Source organism: Myotis daubentonii, chromosome 1, assembly GCF_963259705.1.
Source record: "Myotis daubentonii chromosome 1, mMyoDau2.1, whole genome shotgun sequence".
Lineage (NCBI taxonomy): Eukaryota > Metazoa > Chordata > Mammalia > Chiroptera > Vespertilionidae > Myotis > Myotis daubentonii.
The window spans coordinates 100,294,517-100,315,229 of NC_081840.1; positions in this window are offsets into that span (position 1 = coordinate 100,294,517).

Consider the following 20,713-nt stretch of genomic DNA (forward strand, 5'->3'; position numbering starts at 1 on the left):
CTTTAAGCTTCTGTCAAGGCTTATGTCTTAGTCATTTTTATCCTTTTCTACATTTAGTAGGTGGTTAATATATATTAGTTCACTGGATGAATAAATAAGGATGTGAGAATAGGGAACAGTGTAGCAGGGAGACATTTTTCACTGCCTGCTCTCTGGGATGTCAATTGTTATTTTGGGTGGGGGAAAGAATTCCATGGTTAAATAAGCTGAGGAACTGCTGAGCAGAGCAAACATTAACAGATAGCTTTACTGTGTGGCTTCTGGGAGCACATAAGGTGCTGTTTTTGTTTTGTGGTTCCCCGGAAAGCAGAGGATCATACGATTGGTTTTGTGAGAAACCCAGTTTGGGAAACATTAGAAAGACCATCTAAAGCTTTCAGGAGGCACCATTCATCTGAGCTGATGCTGAAAGAATTGCAAGGGTTTCAGTAGGCCAAGATGGAAGAAAGAAAAGGCTGCATTTCATAAACTACAGAGACAGGAAGGCAGGAGACGCATTCAGGGAAGAGCACACACTGTTTGCCCATAAGGTTGCTGTAGGAGAATGAAGGGTAGCAGGCCAGGACGTGAGGTGAAGGAGGAGCTGTATTTCAGACTATGATACTTGGCCTTTATATGACACTTAAAGGTTTTGCCACCAGAAAATGATGGAATAAATGGTGACAAAGGGAATCACTAGTTTTGATTAGAAAGGCATGCTGCATGTGAAATGGTTTGCCAAGAATTCCATATGCTGCAAAATCAAATGAAGCAATCACAGGTTTTATAACCAAAGCAATTTGTTTGTCACATTACTAAATCTATGGTCATAATAAGGCTCCTGTCATGCTTGATGTCATGCTTAAAAGTGTCAAGGGAAAAATCTATTAAACCCCTTTTAGGATGACCAAATTATTTTGCATCAACTTCTTTGGAACAGAAGCTGTAAATCACATTCTCTCTATTTCTTGGCTCTTTCTTTTTGGCTGATTTCTAGCCTACACTCACATGTGGGGCAGTTGAGGGTTGTATTCCTTAAGAAAATCTGAAGCTTTTCCACTTCAGGAGATATTTAGTGCAGGTGGGTATTATCTTTCAACAAAAAGGCTGGTACGTGTCACGATGCAGACGGAAATGCCAGTATGTGCACACCACTTCCTCACTTGGTTATGGTGTGTTGCTGCTGAATTTGTACTCTTTGGGAAGTCTGCTTGTTGCAGAGTTGAAAATTTCCTAATCAGCACCTTTTCACTCAAATGAAAAGCAAGTGCTATTTTGTAAGTTAAAAATATATTAATATTTGTCCAGGCCAGCATGGCTCAGTGGTTGGAGTGTTGGCCTGAGCACCGGAGGGTCTTGGGTTTGATGAATTCTTCCAAGGACAATATTTTTTATGGCATTTGTAGTGAGAGAGGAGTGTTTTCTGAGGGTATTATCAGTTCTTAAAATATATCTTTGCAGTTATATTTTTCAGATGAAAATAAGATTTATATTTTTCAATTTGTCTTTCAGTTCTTTACAATGTTAGTGCATATCCTTTGTAGTTTACAACCTAGGACTTCTTCTCAATACATCTCTGTCTAAAATGTACAGACATCGCCACTGTTTCAGACTTGTACAGGAATATCTGAAAGTATTTACTTAGTCTTTCTCTTCATTTAATCAGATTGACTTCCTGTTTTAGGACATTTGTTCATGCTGTTTCTTCTATATCAAATGCTGTTCCTTTTCCTCCTCACCAGGTTAACTTCTATCACTTACTCAGAGAAACCTTACTTGACTGTCTTGTATCATTTCTCATTGCCGTTCTTTACTCTTTAGAGCTTACCATCATTGTAATTTTGTTTTTATGTGGTTATTTGATAGTAGCCTGATTTCCCCTGGGTCTTAATCTCCCAAAACTCTGTAAGTGAGTGGAGAAATAAGGGATCTGGTATATTTTTTCTATTGTATGGCTATGAAGTTATATTTAATGTATATACTGTAATATGACTCCTGAGAAGTCTGGTTTGAAAAATCCCCAGAGAAATATGAAAAGAGAGCAAGAACTACCAAAGCAAGAAAGGTTTCACTGATTTTTAATGAATACTAAATCTTGTTTGGCCAGTAGAAGCAAATTAGAAGATGAATTTGTCTAATCAGGTAGACATATACCTCTGGGACAACTGTATAAGAAAAAAGGTTAAAGGGAATAACTTTTTTTTAAATATATTTTTATTGATTTTTTACAGAGAGGAAGGGAGAGAGATAGAGAGTTAGAAACATCGATGAGAGAGAAACATTGATCAGCTGCCTCCTGCACATCTCCCACTGGGGATATGCCCACAACCCAGGTACATGCCCTTGACTGGAATCGAACCTGGGACCTTTCAGTCCACAGGCCGACACTCTATCCACTGAGGCAAACCGGTTTCGGCAGGGAATAACTTTCAATTATAAAATAAACTAGAGGCTCAGTGCATGAAATTCATACATGGGTAGGGTCCCTAGGCCTGGCCGGTGAACAGGGCCCATCAGGTTCCCTGCCTCCCTGCCTCCCCACCTCCTCCTTTGCTCACTCCCTCAGTGCCCCGCTGCCACCACTGGTCACCTGCCATGTTCCGCACCATCCCCTGGTGGTTAGTGCATGTCATAGCGAGCAATCAAACTTCCAGACCTCCCTGTCCAACTCCCAAGGGGACACTTTGCATATTAGTCTTTTATACATATAGGTAAGGCACAGAGATGTAATGTATAGCAGAGGGAACAGAGTCAATAATCTAATGTAATAAAAGAGAAACATGCAAATTGACCACACCTCTGCTATTCCCCAAGCCATTCCCACCAGCCAATCAGAGCGACTATATGTAAATTAACCCTATCAAAATGGCGGCCGCAGCAAGCAGGAGGCTTGGTTGCCCTGGTGATGGAGGAAGCCAAGCTTCCCGCCTACCCTGGCCGGCTGTGGCCTCTGCTCAAGGCAACAAAGTTCCAATTATAGAAGATAAATAAATCCCAGATACCTGCTTCCAGCCAGCCTCCACTGGGAACTTGGGTGGCTGGGGGCCGTGGCCAGCCTGCAAACAGCCATCAGCCCCTCACCCAGGCTGGCCACACCCTCATGGGGTGAGGGTCCCTGCTGGGGGGCTTGGCCAGCCTGCAAACAACTATCAGCCACTCACTCAGACTGGCCAGGCACCCCAGAGGGACTCCCACCCTGATCCGGGAAACCCTTCAGGGCAAACCACCAATGCACCAGGCCTCTATCCTATATAATAAAAGGGTGATATGCAAATTGACCCTAACAGCAGAACAACTGGGAATGACTGGTCACTATGACACACACTGACCACCAGGGGGCAGATGCTCAATGCAGGTGCTGCCCCCTGGTGGTCAGTGAGCTCCCACAGGGGGAGCTCTGCTCAGCCACAAGCCAGGCTGACGGCTGCCTGTACAGCAGTTGTGGTGGGAGCCTCTCCTGCCTCCTCAGCAGCACTAAGGATGTCCAACTGCAGCTTAGGCCTGCTCCCCGCTGGCAAGTGGACATCCCCCAAGGGCTCCCGGACTGCCAGAGGGATGTCTGACTGCCATCTTAGGCCCAATCCCCCAGGAGTGGGCCTAAGCCAGCAGGTGGTCATCCCCCAAGGAGTCCCAGACTGCAAGAGGGCACAGGCCAGGCTCAGGGACCCTCCTGAGTGCACAAATTTTTGTGCACCGGGCCTCTAGTATCATAATAAATCTGCACAGTGACAGATGGTTATTAGACTTATCATGATGATCACATCATGAGGTATATAAATGTTGAATCACTATGTGGTACACCTCAAACTAATATAATATTGTATGCCAACTATATGTTAACAAAATTTTTAAATAATAATTAAAATTGCATAATAAATAAAAATTACACAAATCAAATAAATGTTGGATTAAAAGACAATTACTTCATAACAGAGATATAACAATAATAAAAATGTTAAAAACTTAGCCTTAACAAATGTAGAAAGTCTAGACAAACTTAGTAAATTTCTGGAAAAATATAAAATTTTTAAAAATGGGAATGGGTGAAAATAGTGAAAGGGTCAAAAGGTAAAACTTTCTTGTAAAATAAATAAGTTCTAGGGAGTAAAGCACAGTGTGTGAGTATAGCTCATAATGCTGCATTGGATATTTGAAAGTTGTTAAGAAAATAGTTCTTAAAAGTCTTCCTTCATCACAAGGAAAAGATTTTTGTAGCTACATATGGTGGTGGATGTTAACTAAACTTGTGGGGATCATTTCACAATATATACAAGTATCAAATAATTATGTTGTACACATAAAACTAATACAATATTATATGTCAGTTATACTGCAACAACCAAAATGACTTTAAAATGCCACAAGAAGAAAGTAAAATATTAAATAGATCAGTAATGTTTAGGGAAATTGAATTAAATGTTCCAAAAGTACCCAGACCCAAAGGGTATTTCTATAGACTGAATTTTTGTATCTTCCTGAAATTCCTATGTTGAAGCCTAATCCCCAGCGTGAAGGTATTATGAGGTAGGGTCTTTGGGAGGTGATTAAATCATGAGTGTGGAGCTGTCATGTATGGGGTTAGTGCTCTTTATTAAAAACACCCCAGCAAGAAGATGGCCTTCTATGAATCAGGTAGCAGGTCCTTACCAGATACTGAATTACTGATACCATGATCTTGGAACTTCCTACCCTCCAGAACTAAGAAATAAATGTTGTTTAAGTCACCTAGTCTATGGTATTTTTATTATAACATCTTGAAGTAATTATGCAAAGGTATTATGAGTGCATTCTATCAAACTTCCAAGTAATAGGTAATCCCTCTGGTATGCTTGATTCTAAAATAGAATCAGGAAAGTACAAGAAAAGTAACAGTTCTTTCTAGTTATGAACCTTAAACAAAATATTAGCTAAGCAAGTCCAATGGGTGTTGATTGATGACACAGCAGCATCAATATAAGTTTATCCTGGAAATGCATGCATCAGAAAAGTAGTCACTTTAAGGGCTAATGTACTAAGGACTAAAGGCAAAATATCATGTTATTTTGAAAATATGTGCAGAAAATACTAGAGAACATTCAACACCTATTTTTTTTTTAATTTCAGAAAGGTGGGAATATAAGAGTACTTTCTTATTTTGACAGAATCCAAATACCAAAAAAAAAAAAAAAAAAATCAATGTAGTCAACAAAGTATCATACTTCATAGGAAAATCTTAAAGACTGGAAAAACTTACCATCAAAATCACTATTTAATATAAATCTGGAGGTACTAGCACTCACTATGAGACAAGAAAAGAAAACAACAGCTAAAATAATTCAAAGAGAAGACATAAAATTGTCTTTATTTGCAGATTTCATAGTCTACGTAGAAAACCCAGCGGGATTATTAGATGAAACATTACAAAAATAAGAGAGTTTATCAATATTGCAAGATAAAGTATCAATTCACAAAAATTAATATAATGTTTTTTACCTAAGATATCCAGTTTAGAAATAAAATAGAAAATAAGATATCATTCATATTTACAATAATTATAATATTCTAATAAATTATGTAAACAAATAAATACTATTAACTTATGCAGAAGAACATTCAAATAAATGGTGAGATATACTATGTTCATAGATAGATGACTTAATATTATAAAGTTAATTATTCTCTAATTCAAGTATGTCAAACTCAAAGGCTAACACGGGCCAAATAAACAAGGTTTAAGTTTATGTGGGCCACAAAAAAACAAAAGCTTCAATTTTCATAGAAGCATAGGTTTATTTTGATAGAGACATATTGAATACAAAGGGCTGAAATAAATGAGTAATCATTAACATAAAATAATAGGACATTTTAATAAAAATTAATATTTTTCCTTGAACATTAACTTACCAAACGCTGAATTACTGCACAAATTAATAAGCGCAACGCAAATAAAACTATTTTTTTCTTGTTCTCCAAAAGCGAAATATTTCCTGTTGCTCACACCAAACAAGTCAGTCCAAGACTAATGATGTGGCAGTCGGCTAATGATATTCGCTGTCAGTATTAGTGGAGAGAAATGGTGCACCTGCACATAAGGCATGTAAGGGAAATGAATGCAACACGATTATAGTAATCAGTCATTAGCGAATGTTGTAGTTCATTATTAATAATTATGTATAAAAGGATATTATAAAAATTAAGTTACAAAACTTTTTAAAGTGTTTCTTATATACTATTATATTGGCTGGGCTGAAAAAATATTCGTTGTGTTGCCCTAACCGGTTTGGCTCAGTGGATAGAGTGTTGGCCTGCGGACTGAAAGGTCCCAGGTTCGGTTCAGGTCAGGGGCATGTACCTTGGTTGCAGGCACATCCCCAGTAGGGAATGTGCAGGAGGCAACTGATCAATGTTTCTCTCTCATTGATGTTTCTATCTCTCTCCCTTCCTCTATGTAATAAATCAATAAAATATATATATTTTTAAAAATATTCATTGTGGGCTGCATGCGGCCCGTGGGCCGCGAGTTTGACATGCTTGCTCTAATTAATCTGTAAATTGAATGCGATGTACCTGGATTTTTTTCAGAGGTGGATTATTTGAGAGGTTCAAAAACTATACTGTAAATGTTTATGGAAAAGTTAAAATGCACAAATAAGAAGGTCAATTTTGATAAAAAAGAGCAAAGAGTTAGAAAATCTATCCTATTGGATATTGACACAATCCAAAACTACAGTAGTAAAATTTGGTGGTGGTATAGGTACATGTCAATACACAAAGGGAGAAAAAAGAAAAAGAGCTCAGAAACATATATAATTGATCCTAATTAATTGTGGGTTCCATATTTGTGAACTTACTATTAGGCAAAATGTAACCCCCAAATCAAGAGTCACAGCAATTTAGGAGTCATTTGGGAGCATGTGCAGAGTGCTGACGATTTTGAGTTGCTGGATGTGCATGGTGCCAGCTGCAGGCAAACAAGGCTAACACTCTGCCTTGTATTTCTGCTTCATATTGTTAACAAGCACCATGCTATGGTCTATTTAGTGCCATGTTTTTCACAGTTCTGTGCTTTCTGTTGGTAATTTCAGTATTTAACATGGTTCCCGAACATAGTGCTGAAGTGCCATCCAGAGAGATGTGCCTTACAGAGAAAAATACATGTGTTACATAAGCTTCCTTCAGGCATGAGTTATAGTGCTGCTGGCCATGAGTTTGATGTTAAGAAATCAATAATACAGTGTATCCAGGAAAAGAAAAAGGAAATTCACCAATCTGTACATGAGGCTGCTCCGTAGAGTGTTAATGGGGAGGGCATGGTGAAATTACGGAAGAAGTGGAAAGCAGCTACATTTAAGGATTCATGAGATGATGACCCATGAGAAAAGACACTGTTGTGAGGCAACAAAACAAAACACACACACACACACACAGAAATTACGCTCATGTTATCCAGGGTCTGGAAAGTGCTAAACACTTCTTGGCCGGTATTGGCTGCCTCACAAGTTTCAAAAGGTAAGACAGCATGAAAAATGTTAAACTTGCAGGAGGGGCAGATTCTGCAGATCAGGAGGCTGTGGAAGGATTTTAAAATTATTTCTAAGTGTTATACAGGAAAGAGGTTATATGTGGAAGAGCAGGTTTTCAATGCTGATGAGACTAGCTTGTTTTCCAAGGATGTTGACAAATGAACCTGTAGAACTCAAGTGGCTTCCAGAGCCCCTCGCTTTAAATTATTCAAAGACTGAAATTAATTATTTCTGAGAAATATCTGTTAAATAAGGTGTCTTTAAACAGAAACACATATAAAACAAGGTTGTTTGTTGATTAGTAGATAAAAATGTTATGACTAGATATTCACAGTAATTTAACCTTGTATTTTCCCTAAGAGCAATAGTTTCCTATTCACAATTTTTGTGTTAATTTATCATTATTCACTAATATAGCAAAGGAAAACTGCCATAAATTATGAGAACCCAGTGTGTGTGTGTGTGTGTGTGTGTGTGTGTGTGTGTGTGTGTGTGTGTGTGTGTTGTTAAAATAAACAAGCCCAGCTGGCATGGCTTAGTGGTTGAGCATCAACCTATGAACCAGAGGTCATGATTCTATTCCCCATTAGGCACATGCCTGAGTGTAGACTCGATCCCCAGTGTGGGGCATGCAGAAGGCAGCCAATCAATGATTCTCTCTTATCATTGATGTTTCTATCTCTCTCTCCCTCTCCTTTCCTCTCTGAAATGAATGAAAATATTATATATAATCAATAAAATAGTATATATAATATATAAATCAAATATATATATATATATGATAGTTAAACAAGGAAGCTATAGCCTATAAGTGTCTCAGGGTTAAGAAATCAGTAAGGACAACCAGTCACAAATAGCCAACTATACTTTAAGCTATTGCCACAAATAATTTTTTTTGCTTTGCACTTTCTCTGTATAAGTCTTTATAGTTGCTATTAACACAGTGTCCCTAACCACTTCCTGGTTGGTGCTCTCTAATTCCAATAGATTTTTGCTCAAATAAACTCTTAAAATTTTCAATATGCTGAGCTCAGTTTATCTTTTAATAGTGTGTGCATTTGACATATGATAAAGTAGGCAGCACAAATAAACGAGAAAAGGACAGATTCTTTAGTAGGTGATGGGGAGAATACTGATTCACCACATGGAAAAATAAAATTCCTATTCATATCATTTATAAAAATTGATTTCAGAGGGATTAAAGATCACTGACTTGGGGATAGAGGGACAATAAAGCTAATGGAGGAAAATGTAGAAGAATATCTTTGTGATGTAAGGGCCGAAAAGAACTTGTGGAAGAGCAGGTTTTCAATGCTGATGAGACTAGCTTGTTTTACAATAAGAACTCAAAAGAATAAACCCTAAAATAAAAAATGGAATGTCTGACTACATAAAATTAAAGATTTCTTTTTCACAAAAGATATCTTAACTGGAGTTAATTGACATATAACCAACTAAAAGATATTTTTTATATCTAAAATTGACATGTCCAGAACATACAAGAAGAAGTCTGTAATTCAACAAGAAGAAAAGTTTGGAAAAGGATGTGAATAGGCACTCTATAAATGACAAGGACATATAAACAAATAGGAAAAATATGAAGAGATGCCCAAATTCATAATTAAAGAAATGCAAATGAAAACAATGAGATCTCATTCATCCACCTGTTGGGAGAGGGGGGTAGTTAAGGTGGACTAAATTAGATCATAGTGAGAATGTGAAAAAAAAAACAAACAGGAACCCTCCTGTATTGCTGATGGAGAAATAAACTGGTTCCACCACCATGCCTCACGAAGCAAAATTAAATATGCCCATCTCATTGACCCAGCAGTCCCACCTCTGTGTACGTATGCCAGAGAAGTTCTCAAAGAGGTGGAGAGCATTTGCAGCATGGCTTGTGGTATCAGGAAGCTAGAAAATTGAAGTATTTATTCAATGAGAATAAACATGAAACCATGTGGATAGCATACTGTTGACTTCTGTGCAGTATTAAATGCTACAAAATAGACCTGCATACCACAACAGGAGGCAGTCTAGAAAACATAGTGAGTGGGGAAAAAAGAAATAGAATCAGAAATAATCATATATTTTACAAAGGTGCATATATAAAATCTGAAAATGAGCAATATTTTACTTTTCTACATATGAAACCCCCTGAATGACTTCTTCTGGAGTATAATAAAGGCCAGATTTTGACCTCTTACAGTGAATTTATCTGTATAATTCAGAGATACAAATTGTCAGAACCAGCACACCAGCATGTGTAGGGGTTGATAAAATGCTATAGGGAAGGAGGCAGGAGAGGTGTATGTGCATCTGAACCCTTCAAAAAGGTATTTGTAGGGCATCCATTCCACCAGAGCATTAAGGAGTCTACCCACAGCCTGACACCCCCAAAACCTGTCCAGCTGGCTGCAGACACTGTGGCCACTGGTGATGGCCAGAGTCCCAATTCTGCTGTCAAAGCCCATTAAAAAATGAGCTGAGTCTCTTCATCAGCATCACATTTAAAAGGGTCTCCCTGTTTGAATAACCCCCATAGAAGCACCCAAGCTTACTATGAGATGGCCAAGTTGTGTAGACCAGAACACCTGGCTCTGTAAAAACCCCAGCTTCCCATGTGTGGGGAGAATGCCAGCTTGAATCTCTCTGCTCTGGGCAAAGTTGTCTTGTCTTGGAGGGGCACTGAGATCTTCTCCCATTTAACTCTAGAGTTAAGGGTTATGTATCAGCTTTGTGCCAGAGCTCTGCATTAGTACTCGCACCACCATCCTGCTGAACGGCAGCTCAGAGTAACACAATATACCCAGGCTGGGCCAGGTCACTGTCCATCCACTGGCCTGTCAGCAACAAACAACATCAGGAAGCAGCACCACAAACCAGTGTCTTTCATCTTTGTCCTCACATGAAAGCAACTGCTCACTGAACAGCTCTTCAAAAGTAGGACAGAATCGCCTGCCTGCGATGACTTCTGCAGTCTCCTCCAGGAGGCAAGAGGCTGGCTGAGATGATTTGTTCAGGATGAATTAAATACATATCAAACCAGGCAGTGCAGGTGGTCAGTCAGGCCTGGCTTGAGGAACAAGTCACTTTCCTTTAATCCTGGTTGGTGAGCACCCAGGTTCTCACTTAGCAGCATAGTCCTGGGCACTTCATCCTCAATGTGACCCTGTTCCAAGAGGGGGGGGGGATGAGAGACCCAATGGGAGACTCTGTCTGTCTGAAAGGGTTTAAAGGGCCCCAAGCATCTGGGCCATAGGACTCATGGCAAAAACGAGCTCCTGGGTATTTTGAAATAATGAAATCACCCCTGAGTCATAAACTTTACTCAAGGTTTTCTAAATTTTAGAAGGTCTGTGTTTAAGCTGATTGTGCCCTGAATTCCCATGGTAGGACATTTAGGCAAAGACCTCAGGACTTTCCAGCTGGGACAGGGCTCAGGCAAACCAGCTGCTGCTGCTGCTGCTAACACCCTGGTTCAAGTTACAGAAGTTTTGAGGCATAATGCTATTCCCCTACCCCCACCTCACCCCCCACCCCTGACAGTCCTATTCAGCGCTATGTGACCCACTCTTAGGCTGGGGCTAGTACAAGGAAGGTGAGAACTGGGGGTGTGGAGCACTGGGATTTAAAACTTCAAGGAGAGCATGAAGTAGAGTCAGGTTGTCCTTCATCAAGTCACTTACCCTCTCCGCCCTCAGTGTCCTGGTCTGTGCTCTCTGTGGGGAAGATAACAATCTTTATGCTGAAATAAGAAAATCCTCATGAAAGCAATTTAAAATGATGTAACATAACAAATATAAATTACTATCTGAGGTCCCTTTCAGGCCTAAAACATGTTTCTGTGAAATCCAGTGGCTTGATGACTTGCCAGAGGAACATGATTGGAGGAGGGGAGGATGAAGCTGGGCGGCAACAGGCCATCTTCCCAATGACACAAGCACATGGCCATCACAAGGGGCAATGAGGTCACACAGGGAAATGTAAGCACATCACAAAAATGACACGTGTGGTCCTCAGGGTCTGGAACACCTCCTCTGGAAGCTGGGGATATTTTCCTTTTTGCTTATTTACTGCTAAGATCTAAGAATCCATCATCAACTGTTCTAACACAGAAAACTGCAGGACCACACAAGCCAACACACTGGGGGTGCCACTGCAGTGGTTCAGCGGTTGGGGGAAAGGCAAACTTCCTCCACCCGGCTATTATTTTAGGGATCCTGACCCAGGGCAACCACTGCCCCTGAGGAACACTTGAGCACCTCCAATAACTATGCCCTCAGTGAAGAAGGCAGTAACACAGTGAGTTGTTTCAGTGGATAAGAGACTTCTAGGAGGGGTGGAGGTGGTGGGTGGGTTCCAGCAAGGGAAGACAATGGGGCTGTGGACACCTGCTCACATCCTTCAAGGCAGGGCTTCCTAGATGGAAAGACCCAGAAGGCTCTTAGCCCCAGGAAGTAGACTCTCCCTATTTCTTTTGTTTTTATGGGCCTTTTCTCTGGAGCTCTTAGAAGAGTTGACTGAGTTCATCCAGATTTTGACCTCTCCTAGTACCGAGGTTTGGTTTGTCTCTGTGTCCATGTCTTGAAAAGAATCATGTGGTCATTCTATTTTGTCCATTTACTTTTTTCCAGCCACATCTCTGATGGCCACCTACTTTCACAGAGCCACTGAAGGACAATGATGAAAAGGAGAACTTGGCTGCCTGGATTCATTTCTCCATTTCGCTCACTTCCCCTCTGGGGCAAACCTGGCAAGATGAATGGCTCAGCTGGTTCATGAGCAGAGATGCCAGAGCCCAGGGGCGTGTGCTCATCTGAGCTTTCAGCATCCCTCACTCAGTTTTTAGATTTATCCAGAAAAAGCACTTTTGTATTAGTCTGTGGAAGATTATGTATGTGTAACATTTTACCTTCATCCACTCCTGAGGCCTTGGCATTAGATTGACTTAATGCTGCAGAAACAGAATGCAATCCCTTTAAGGTACCAGGAACATCTCAAAAATGTCATTTCTTCCCGTTCCAGCTGCATCACAATGACATTTACACAAAATGAGATAATATAATAACATTTTTTTAGAACACTGATTCTCCAGCTCTGTGTCACAGAATGAAATTAACTCAATTTAATTACACACAATGAATGGTTGGGCTCATCTCTGTGGTGTTCCAAGATCACTCCGGCCTCCACCCAGCCCCAGGAGACCACCCTGTGGGGCCAACATGTGGACATGTCTCCCTCGCAGCCACACCCAAAGAGAGCCAGCTGTGATCCAGGCTTCCTCTGCTGTTTATTTATCATGGTGACAGTTACTAGGGTCAACCAGTACATTTCAATTGCCTGGAGCAGAGCCGGTGATACAGAAATAAAGAGCCCCAGACAGCTGCCGGGTGCAGGGCTCCTGGTCAACTCTCTCAAAGCACCCGGGGCCTCCATGGCACAGTGCTCACCTGCTACAACCTGCAGCCTCCTGGTCTGGCACACAGCCCTGGGCAGCTGCAGAGGAAATGCTCAGCTAAAGCTCCCCCACTCCAAAGTCCTGCCCCAGGGGCTGAGCTGGTGTCTTGGAACCCATTCTGCTTGAGCTGCAACCACTTTTGGATCCCCTATCACCCAAGACTCTAGGCCAGTGGTTCTCAACCTTCCTAATGCCATGACCCTTTAATACAGTTCCTCATGTTGTGGTGACCCCCAATCATAAAATTATTTTCTTTGCTACTTCATAACTGTAATTTTGCTACTGTTATGAATCGTAATGTAAAAATCTGATATGCAGGATGTATTTAGTTGGCCCCTGTGAAAGAGTCATTCGACCCCCAAAGGGGTCACGACCCACAGGTTGAGAACTGCTGCTCTAGGCTCTTGGGCACAGCCTTTGCTGCTCTGTGGCCTGTCTTTGAGCTCAAGGTCTCTCTGCATTTGCCCAGTAATATTTATCTAGCACTTTCTGGGCCAGGCCCTACAGAGGTGCTAGGGATTCAGAAATAAGAAGACACAATGGTGCCCTCAGGAAGCTCACACTCAATTACCCAAAATGATGAGTTAGGTCCTGTTCTTGCCCCACAACAATCCAGGGATACCATGCAGGGCTTCATTTCTCTCCTTTTCCAAATTTGGAAATATCTTTAGATGCAACAGCTTTCTGAGTTGCTGAGCAAAATATACAAGACAGCTCTGGCCTCATCTTCACAGTCTGAACTTTCAAAAATGTGTGAAAATCAACAGCTAAATCTAAGCTCCTCAGTAACAAAGGGAAGATTGATGGGAATGAGGTGTCCTCAGACAATGAAAGCCACGAACAGATAATAAGGGGCATTCAGGAACTGTAAGGCTGGGCCTGGGCCTGGCAGTGCAGGTGGCTGGGCTGACTACTACACCCAGGTGGAGGAAAGCTGAGAAATCTTAGGACCCAGGTAGGACTGACAGGCCCAAGTGAGGATGACAGTTTCCTGAATTGTAGTTATTCAAAATTAATAACTTTGATTTTTCTGGGACAATTGTGGTTTTGCTGAAAGACGCAAGATGCACAAGATCCCTAGAGGTGGAAGAAACTGCCCTCCTCTCTCCAATTGTGTGAGTCATTCTCTCTTATCTGTGAGTAAAATTGCTTGGACAACGTTCAGTTGATGTTATATGTGCAGGTAACAATTATATGTGTGGGGAGGTGGTGGACTAGGGCTACATCCTTCCAAAAGGTAGAAACCTTGGCAGTGGAGATTCCAGAAATCTAGGAAGCACAAGTGACTCCTGAGGGGGTGTGGCTACCCTCAGGCTCACCTAAAATTAGACACCACCTCCTCAGCCCCCAGGCTGAACACCTACAACAGAAGAACAGAGTGCCCTTCAAGGTGCTGAGCACACAAATGAATTAATCAGCCTTTCCTAAAGTCCCTATAGAACATTACACAATAGAATACTATGCAGCTGTACAAAAGAAGGATCTCTTGCCCTTTGAGACAGCATGGCTGGACCTAGAGATTACTATGCTAAGTGAAATAAGCCACTCAGAGAAAGACAAATATCACATGATCTCACTTAAATGTGGACTCTAATGAACGAAATAAACTGATGAGCAAAATAATTATAGAGACATGGAAGCATGGAACAGACTGAAAAATGTCAGAGGGAAGTGGGGGGAGATGGGACAGAAAGAGATTAACCAAAGAACTATATGCATATATGCATAGCCCATGGGCACAGACAATAGCACAATAGTGCAGTGAAGACCTGAGGTTGGGTAGGAACTGGGTAGAAGGGAACAGAAAGGGGAATATGAGGGAGAGCTGTAATGCTCTCAACAATAAAAGTAAAATTTAAAACACACACAAATAAGTGGAAAGCCATGGTCATGTGGGGGATTGGAAGAATTACATTATTAAAATGTTCATACTACCCAAAGCAATCTACAGATTCAACACAACTCCAATTAAGATATCAATGGCATATTTCACAGATTTAGAACAAATATTCCAAAAATTTACATGGAATCAAAAAAGACCCCAAGTAGCCACAAAAATCTTGAGTAAGAAGAAAAAAAGTTGGAGACATCATAATACCTGATATCAAGTTATAGTACCAAGCCATTGTAATCAATAGTGTCTGGCACTGTCATAAGAACAGGCATATAGATTAATGGAATGGAAGAGAGAACCCAGAAATAAAATCACACCTTTATGGTCTATTAATATTTGACAAAGGGGGGAAGAATTTTTAAAAAATGGAAGAAAGAGTCTCTTCAATAAATGGTATAAAGAAAATTGAACAGATAACAGGCAAACATATGAAACTAGATCATATAAAAGAATAAACTCAAAATGGTTAAAAGACTTAAATGTAAGTCTCAAAACATAAAAATCCTAGAAGAAACCATAAGCATCAAAATCTCAAACAACTCTCATAGCAATATTTTTGCCAATATATCTCCTAGAGCAAGGGAAGCAAAGGATAAAATAAACATATGGGACTACATCAAACTAAAAAGCTTCTGCACAGCAAAAGAAACCATAACAAAATGAAAAAGGAGCCAACTGTCTGGGAGAACATATTTGCCAATGATAGACCCTAATAAGGAGTTAGTTTCCAAAATATATAAAGAACTCATGCAACTTAACAGAAGGAAGACAGACAATTCAATTAAAAAGGGGACAAAGGACCTGAATAGACACTTCTCCAAAGAGGACATACAGATGGCCATGAAACATATGAGAAAAAAAAATGCTCAAAGTCACTAATCATCAGAGAGATGCAAATTAAAATCACAAGAAGATATCACCTCATACCTTCTAGAATGGCTACCATCAGTAACCAACAACTGCTGGTGAGGATGTGGGGAAAAGGGCACCCCAGTAAAATGCTGGTGGGAATGCAGACTGGTGCAGCCACTGTGGAAAACAGTATGAATTTCCTCAAAAAATTAAAAATGGAACTGCTTTTTGACCCATTGATCTCACTTCTGAAATATATCCTAAGAATCCTGAAACACCAATTGGAAATAGTATATGCGCCCCTATATTCATAGCAGTGTTATTTACATTAGCCAAGATCCGGAAACAGCTGAGTGGCCAATTAGTAGATGAGTGGATTAAAAAGTGTGATACATTTACAAAACGGAATATTTATATGGCCATAAAAAATAAGGAAATATTATCTTTTTCAACAACATGGATGCATGTGGAGATTATTATGCAAAGTAAAATAAGCCAATCAGAGAAAGACCAAATACCATATGATCTCACTTATATGTGGAATCTAATGAGCAAAATAAACTGGCGACCAAAATAGAAACAGAGACATGGAACAGACAGATAGCTGTCAGGGGGGACTACATGAAAAAAAAAATGAGGGGACTAGCCAAAGAACATATATGCATAACCCATAGACACAGACAACAGTGTGGTGTTGACCAGAGGGAACAGGGTGGAGGAGGAGGGAAAAGGCTGGGTGGAGAGGGCCAATGGAGGGAAAAATGGGGACATTTGTAGTAGTGTAAACAATAAAAATAAAGTTAAAAAAATGAAACTGCTATATAAATTTTTTATTGTAGTAAATATATAAAACATAAAACCATTATGGTTAAATGGCATCATTTAACCATTATTTATTTAATCCTCTCCCAAGGATATTTTTTTGTTCTTTTTTTTATTTTTAAATATATTTTTTATTGTTGATAATATTACAGATATCTTCCATTTCCATCCTTCCCCCCCTATTTTTTTTTATTGATTTGAGAGAGACACAGAGAGAGACACACAAAGAGAGAAACATCAATGTGAGAGAGAAACATTGATGTGAGAGAGAAATATCAATCGATTGCCTCCCATATGCACTCCAACCTGGGATCAAATCTGTAACCTCGGCATGTGTCCTGACCAGGAATCGAACCCACAACATTTGGTATATTAGTGAGAATGTTCAACTAAGCCATCCAGTCAGAGCTCATCTTAACCATTTTTAAATGTACAATTTAGTGGCATTAAATATATTCACATTGTTGTACAACCACTACAAGTATCCATTTCCAGAACATTTTTATCATCCTAAACAGAAATTCTGTACCCATTAAACCAGTGATTTGCAATTGTGTGTTTTTTTAATCTCATGGCACACATAAACTAATTACTAATATTCTGTGACACACCAAAAATATATCGTATTTTTGTCAATCTGACCAAAAATAGCTATAATTTTGATTTACTTACAAAAAATAATAATAATAGTAATTACTTACCCTTTTTGCTCCAAAGTGACTTTTTAAAAAATCAGGTGCCTATACTTATGTATAAGGATTTCTGATACCAATAATTAATCAATCAGATGCAACCTTATTATGTAAATCAGCACTTAAAGAAAATGAGCTACCATTATGGAAGGGATTATCTATATATATAAAAGCCTAAGTGACTGTCGCAACTGAAACAACTGAACAGACAACCAGTCTGCATGGGGCGACCAGTCCAGCAGGGAGGCCATGAGGGGCGACAAGGCAGGCAGGGGGGCAGTTGGGGGCAACCAGGCCAGCAGAGGAGGCAGTTGGGGGGCAACCAGGCCAGCAGGGGTGGCAGTTAGGGGCAACCAGGCTGATGGGGGGGGATAAAGTTGGGGGCAACCAGGTTGGCAGGGTGGGGGCAGTTGGGGGCAACCTAGCTGGCAGCAGGGGGCAGTTAGGGGTGACCAAGCCAACAGGGGGTGGGGCACTTAGGGGCAATCAGGCCGGGATACAGGGCAGTGAGGGGCAAACAGGCCAGTGTTGGGGGGGGCAGTTAGGAGCGATCAGGCAGGCAAGTAGGTAAGTGATTAGGAGCCAGTGGTCCAGGATTGCTAGAGGGATGTCCCCCAAGGGGTTCCGGATTAGAGAGAGTGCAGGCTGGGCTGAGGGCCCGCCCCCCCCCCCCCCGCATGAATTTTGTGCACCGGGCCTCTAGTACTTATATAATGGAGGCAAAGAAGAATATGTTTGACAGTCACGTTATTTACTGGAGATGTCTCTAGGTAGTCCCACTTCCAATTTTAACTGTAAATGGATAAGAACAATAGCAACCATGATCTGATAAGAGCATGCGGACCAGAGTCTTAGACCACTCAGAGATGAGACTTGGATCACCCCGCCAAGTAAGTCACCTAAGTTCTGGCTAAGGGGGAGGGTAATCTAGAATGAGTGTTGAAGAAAGAAGACAGTAAGTTTCAGTTGGCCTTAGACAAACTGTAGAAGCAGAGTCTGTATTTTACCCCTCTGACCCTTAAGTTTTCCTAGAAGTTGTGACCAACCAGAATTTGGAGAAGCTGTCTCTCCATGGAATGAATTTAATGTGAGAAGTGACTCAGCAATGCAAAGGGGTAGACTGTACTGGACACTGTTGCTCCCCAATCCAAATCCCCTTTACTGAGTCAGTGCATCCACCTGTTTTGAAAATTGGCTACTCATGGGTCACAGCTGCCCCTTCTCCAGATAACTTCTCTGCTCCCCTGACAGGGGCAATCCATAGCCAATGACTGACTGACAGAGAAGTATAAAAGTCAGACCCTCCCTTGATTGAAAGTGGAAGCACCTGTGTGGTACATTTCACCCTTCACAGCTCCCTGTAGGATGAAACTATACTCCAGTTGAGATCTCATCCATGCTTAGCTCTGTCCCTTCCCTATCCTCCTTCTTTCCATCACTTCCTGTCTCTTGGGAATACTCCCTCAATTAAACTCATACACTCATATCCTGTCTTAGATCCTTCTTTTAAGGGTCCCAAATGAGGATAGGAAGGGGGAAAGATGAGTTCAGTTTACAACATACTGAGTATGAGGTGCCTATGAGACATTCAAATAGAGCTAATCATCATCTTAATCAGAGCAAAGTGTTATGGAAATCATATCATATACTAATGCACTAAGTCTAAACTTGCTTTACTAATTTTCCTAAAAACCCTATGAGATAAATATTATTATAATAATTTTAAAGATGAGGAAAGAGGCATAGAGAGATTAAAGAAGTAACTTGAACAAGGTACTGGTCAGGATTCTCCAGAGAAACATAATCAATAGGAGATATTATATCTATCTTCTATCTACCTATATATCTATGTATCTATCATCTATTATCTACCTATCATGTCTATATATGAGATTTATTACAAGAAATTGGTTCACATGATTATAGGGGCCAATAAGTCCAAGGTCTACAGTCAGTAAGCTGGAGACTCAAGAGAGACAATGACGTTGTTCTAGTATGAATATGAAGGTCTGAGACGCAGGAGGGCTAATGGTGTAAATTTCAAACCCAGGATTCAAGAGGAGACAATGTTTCAGTTTGAGTTCAAAGCAGGAAAAGACAGGTGTCCTCACGCAATCAGTTAGGCAGGAGGAGTTCCCTTTTAGAGGACAGAGGGTAGGCCTTTTTGTCCTCTTCAGGTCTTCAATTGATTGAATGAGACCCACCCACATTAGGGAGGGCAATCTGCTTTACTCCATGTATTGAAATATTAATTTTTTTTCAGAAACACCTTCACAGACACACCCAGAATAATGTTTAATGAAATATCTGAACCCAGTCAAATTGACACATGATGGATCCAGGGTAGAAACTCCACAGTCAGATCAATATGGAGATAGTAAGGAAAACATGGAGCTATCCAGGCTAGAGAGGTAAAGACTGGGGAGTCATCAATACATTTGTGAGAACTGGAGGCACAGGCATGAATGAGATAACCAGGGAGAACACATGGTTTGAAAAGAGAAGATGGCCTAGACCAGCGATTTTCAACCCGTGTGTTGCAAGAATTTTTAAAACATGTAATAGCTTACTGTTTAGACAGGGACACTGTCCTTTTTTCCCTTAGATTGTCAAATAAAAAATGACAACAGCCAACACAACAATAACCATCCACTGTGAATGCCCTATCTTGAACCATAAATATTTTGGTCATATAATAAAATTGTATCTTATTAGTCATGTGGCATAATAAGCTGGGGGGTAGGGGAGGCCAGGGGATTGTCAAGGGCAAGGGGCAAAAAAAGGACACATATGTAATACCCTTTGTAATACTTTAAGCAATAAAAAAAAATAAAAAATAAAAAAGATTGCATCTGATTGGTTAATACAGGCACCTGATTTTAAATTTTAATATATTTCGCCCTAGCCAGTTTGGCTAGAGCGTCAACCTGCGGACTGAAGGGTCCCAGGTTCGATTCTGGTCAAGGGCATGTACCTTGGTTGCAGGCACATCCCCAGTAGTGGGTGTGCAGGAGGCAGCTGATCGACGTTTCTCTCTCATTGATGTTTCTAACTCTCTATCTCTCTCCCTTCCTCTCTGTAAAAAATCAATAAAATATATTTAAAAAAAAATAAAATAAAATAAATTTTAATATATTTTACCTTTTTTTATTGATTTTTATTAAGGTGACAAACATCCTATCTAATAAAGAGGGAATATGCTAATTGACCCTCATGCTGTCACAAAGATGGCAGCACCCACAGCCAATAAGGAGGGAATATGCTAATTGACTGTTCCACCCTCAAAGATGGTGGCACCCACAGCCAATAAGGAGGGAATATGCTAATTGACTGTCCTACCCTCAAAGATGGCAGTACCCACAGCCATAAGATGGCGGCGCCCAGTCCTCTCAGCTCCATGTGCCTGCCTCTGGAGTACCCCTGTCCCCTCAGCCCCCCAGCTGCCCAAAGCCCGCCCAAGGCACAGGCAAGCCTTGGATGACAGCTACCCAGCCGCCCAGGGCTGCCCAAGGTT